General features: G+C 35.4%; 1 pseudogene; it reads left to right on the top strand.

Annotated features, from left to right (window-relative positions):
• The first annotated feature begins 1,599 nt into the window (after positions 1-1,599).
• LOC106308721 lies at positions 1,600-3,197 on the top strand (annotated as a pseudogene).
• Positions 3,198-5,205: the final 2,008 nt, after the last annotated feature.

The following is a 5,205-nucleotide window of genomic DNA, read 5'->3' as shown; positions in this document are numbered from 1 at the left end:
TTCTCACATAGTAGCAGATTCTACATAGTAGCAGATTCTTGCACCCTTGGAGAACTTTAGAGAAACCCCGATTTCAAAATTAGAAATCATCTCAACCGATTTAACTGACTCGTGAGTCATTCCTCCCTAAACTTGTGCATCTGCAGCGAAGAATGTCCAACCGTTTTTCTTCCTCTCTTGTAAACTGAATATCTCTTTCACCTGATCTTGATCTTGGTGTATCCTCTGATTTTTATCATAATCAGATTTCCAGGTGTGTAAAACCACGTAACCACCAGCTTCCGTTGAACCCAGCGGTTCTTCTGTCTCGCTAGGAAGCTTCTTCATATGTCTCTCTTCCTCGAGATGTGGACTCCGTGAATCAATAAGCATGTGCTCTGATACCACTTGTAGAGTTCAATCGCAGCTCTAACAAGACTTTGTTGGGGAATTCAAAGCTATGGTATTGTTCGCTCCTAATTCCAAGTCCCTAGATATTTCCCATTGATTCAATCCTTGTTCATAACTCAAGAATTTTTTACCCAGTTCACGGCCGCACCGCTACATCTAGGGTGTATCCAGGATCTACAACATCCACTATGATGTATTGGAAAACACTTCCGATGTGGTTTACAAGATCATTACTCTCTATGTCCTGGGTATACAAACCCTAGAGAGTATACAAGAGAATACAAGAGAAGCACATGGCTAAGAGATAAGCCTAGAATACATATCTATGTCTAGCTTACTCTATCTCTCCAACAGACGTCATGGAAGCATTCTGTGGATGCTTGAGGCTCCTGCCTTCCAGAGACTTGGCTTGTGCTTAGGGATCCCTATTGTGATCTCTACTTCTTTGTATTGTTAGCACTTGGCCCAATGAGCTTCTTCGATTAGGCCCATAAATTATCCGCGCGTGACTTGTGCAAGTCGGTCCAGCCGATGAACAAGTCTGATAGGCTTGACCAAACCTCACACCCAAGTTTAAAATAAACCCATGACACTAAAGGGAGTGTATTTAACTAGGAATTTTAGGTGATTTGTAGTAAAATGACAAATCCACTGTTATTCAAACATGAATTTTAAAAATTTATGTAAAATCCACTGTTATTGAACTTGACATTTCATAAAGTACTCTGAAAACCATTGTTAAGTGGTAGAGCTTTAAAGTTTAAATGATATTAGAGTGTTTGGGTGGAGTTTCTTAGGAAGTATATATTATTGGTTTATATATTTTGATTGATTTAGAAATCAATGTAATATTTATAAATCCAAGTAAAATATGACATTTTAAAATTTGTTCAGATTAGTATTTAAAAATTCGGAGGTATTCTGGTTTAACAAAAATCACCTTAAATTCTCCAATTTATTATATATAGTAGAACATTTAATATTTATAATCAATAAATTTAATTGTTAACTTAAATTTATCATGTATAGGGTCTCGGTTATCACCTAGTAATTCTTTATTTGGTAATCACTATGAAATTAATGTTTCGAAATTACTCATATATCCACAATTGTTAATCATTTTCTTATAAAAACGACATTATTCTTCAATATCAGTCGCTCATCTTTAAAAGATCTTTCACACGAGAAAAAAAAAAGAGTTGTAACAAAATGGAAGAAAATAAAAGGAACCTAGTCGATGAAGAAGCAAAAGCTTCTCTAGAGATATGAACATATCTCTTTGGGTTTGCAGATATCGCAGCTGCGAAGTGTGCAATTGATCTTAAAGTACCATAAGCCCTTGAAAACCATCCTTCGTCACAGCCGATGACTCTAGCCGAACTCTCTTCCCCCACCTCCGCATCTTCGTCACATCTCCACAGTATAATGAGGTTTCTTGTGCACCAGGGAGTCTTCAAAGAAGTCCCCACAAAAGATATTGTCTTGCCGCAGGCTACACTAACACGCTACTCTCTCGCCGTATGATGATCACTAAACGTGACGGCAAGTCAATGGCTCCTATGCTTCTCCTTGAATCAAGTCAAGAGATGCTCGCTCCATGGTTGAAACTGAGCTCAACCATCTCTTCGCCGATCAACGGTTTGGTTCCGCCTTTCGATGCCGTGCACGGTAAGGAGTTGTGGTCGTTCGCAAAGGACAATCCGCGCCACAGTGAACTGATTAATGAGGCCATGGCTTGTGAAGCAAGGCGCGTGGTGCCACTTGTAGCCGGAGCTTGTCACGGCTTATTTGACGGCGTGGCTATGGTGGTGGATGTAGGAGGCGGCACCGGAGACACGATGGCGATATTAGTTAAGGAGTTTCCTTGGATCAAAGGAATTAACTTTGATCTTCCTCATGTTGTTGAAGTTGTTCAAGTCTTGGACAATGTTGAGAATGTTGGAGGAAATATGTTTGATTCCATACCTGCATGCGACGCTGTTTTCATCAAGGTTAGATTCATTGCATATAACTTTAATTCATTTGATTAATTATTAGTATTCACTAAAATCATTTATAGTGATTTCCAAAAAAAAAAAAAACTTACATTTAATTAGTGCTTGACTCATTTTATTTTAGCCTTTTAATCTCTTACAAATGAATTACTACTTTAGCACACGCTGTATAACACCTATCAAGAACACCTAATTGGAAAACAATAAACCAACATTTGTTTCTTTATTTTTAGAAACTACTTTTGAGAAACTAAAATGAGACATTTAAAGAAAATACATCTGAGAATAGAATGACAAAATGGATTATTATCATATTATATAATACATCTCTTTAAGTTTTTTTTTTTAATATCATCATTAAACTATTTCCCTTAAGTTTAGACTATACTATAAAACAGTATACGAACTCTTTAAGGGAAAAAAATATATATTATCATAACAATTATAATAAATGGACTTCTAAGAATAAAAATTTGTGATTAATGACGACAGTCAGTGTTACACGATTGGGGAGACGAATACTGCATAATAATATTGAAGAACTGTAAAGAAGCCTCCCACCAAAAACTGGAAAAGTATTAATAGTGGAACCGGTGGTCGGAGAAAAGAAAAAAACGATGATAATGGAAGAGAGATGAGAAATTAGAGTATGTGAGATTGGCGCTTGATATGATAATGATGGTTCAGACAAGCACAGGCAAGGAAAGGACTCTGAAAGAGTGGGACTTTGTCATTAAAGAAGCTGGCTTTGCTCGATATGAGGTTAGGGATATCGATGATGTTCAGTGGGTTATCATTGCGTATCCCTCTTAGAAGAAGGATATAAAGAGTCAAATGCAAGCAGAGGAAGGGCTCAACAACAAAAAGCATTTGAGAAATCTCAGGAATATTTGTGAAAATTGTTCTGTGGAAAGAAAATCTACATCTAAGTGTGAGTGTGAGTGTGAGTGAGAGTATGGTGTGGAATCTTTTTATTTTTGCGAGAAGTTTTAATGGTTTGTTTTGCTAGTCGTGTTGTATTTGTGATTTGCCATGTTTTTCACGTTTTTATGTCTCGGTTATTGTTTGTTGGCATAAGAATAGGTATGTATAATTAACGTACTTTTTTTTTAATTGTAGACATGTTTGATAGATGATACATGCATTTATTTATTATCTTTGTACTCCAATCCAAAGGCATCATCGAAATATTTTGTCAAACGTCATTCCAAATTTGTAAAATCAAATTAACGCAAATAATAATTAAGAACTGTGTTTAAATTTAACAAAATAAAATTAAAAGACTCTGCTTTTCAATATAAAGATAGCATAGCTACATTAATCTTATAAAACCCCTACATCGGCACTTATATTTTAATATCTTTACACAGTTATTTGACAAAAACAACATCACTATACGAACCTTTTTTGCATTTTAATTTCAAATTTTATGGAAGGAAACAAGGGAGGACAATCCATGGTTCAAACCAAATACCAAACAAATTTAACTTGGCCTGATGACACGTTGTAACGACTGTAACTTGGTTGGATCATTATTCTAACAAAATGCCGTGACGATAGACATTTGGCTAATTCATCATCTTGACGGTTTGTTGTGACGACATGCGCCACTTCGCCAAATCATCATCATGTGACTTGTTGTGACTAGTCATTTCGCCAGTTTATCATCTTGACGATCGTAACAACCTTTGACTTAGCTAGATCATCATCCTGATAACTTGGAGTGAAAACATGTTATATTGCCAGATTACCATCCTTGCAATATATCGTGACCACCAGCCACTTGCCTATATCATCAAGATCATTATTATGACGACATATCACTTGGCCAGATCATCATCTTCATGATTTTTCATGAAGATCACTCATTTTGCTAGATCATCATCGCATAAACATGAAGTAACGATATAACTAATACATTAATTTTATGTTCATTTTAAAGGCTCATTAAGAATAATTAATATTTTTACTATTATATTTTGGATATCCAAAAAATAAGCATTTAGTTTCAATATAATTTTATTATATGGTGAAACAGGTTATAATTTATATATTTAAAGATTGTAATTTATCAAGAGTTATGCCATAAAACATCACTACAAGAAAACACAAGCTTAACGAGGAAATTTAACGAGGAAAAACAATCCTCGTAAATTTACCTCGATTTTACGAGAAACTTACGTGGAAAAATAATGTCATCGTTATTTCCTCGTAAAGTAACGACAAAAGCGTTTCGTCTTAAAGTCGATGTAACTTGACGTGTCTTTTACGGGGAAATACTATTTCCTCGTAAATACGACGTAAACTTCACGTGTTATTTACGAGAAAATAATTTACGTGTATTTAGCGAGGAAATTTTGAATCCACCAACTTTGTAGGTGTTACACGTTTTTTTTTTGCCACCTAATTAATTTTCGTCGTAAATTCATAGGAAAATTACAACTACCAGATTCGAAATTTCCTATAAATATGGATGTTTGAACATCATTTTAAACACACCAACAACAAAAAACGTGAAAGAAAAAAAAATGGCTGGCTCCGGGACTATTTACGAGTTGCGGAAGTGGATGCATATGCATAGAGATGCTAACGGGAGAGTGACGAAAGAATACCTTGCGGGGCTGGAGACATTTATGCATCAAGCAGATTCAACACCGCTCGCCCAAGAAAGTGGTAAGATGTTCTGTCCTTGTCGGAAATGCAACAATTCGAAACTGGCAAACCGTAAAAATGTTTGGAAGTATTTAATAAATAGATGTTTCACGCCAAATTATTATATCTGGTTTCAACATGAAGAAAGTTTTAATTATGATCAGAATGA

Source organism: Brassica oleracea, chromosome C8 (assembly GCF_000695525.1).
Source record: "Brassica oleracea var. oleracea cultivar TO1000 chromosome C8, BOL, whole genome shotgun sequence".
Classification (NCBI taxonomy): domain Eukaryota; kingdom Viridiplantae; phylum Streptophyta; class Magnoliopsida; order Brassicales; family Brassicaceae; genus Brassica; species Brassica oleracea.
This window is presented reverse-complemented; position numbering and strand designations above follow the sequence as displayed.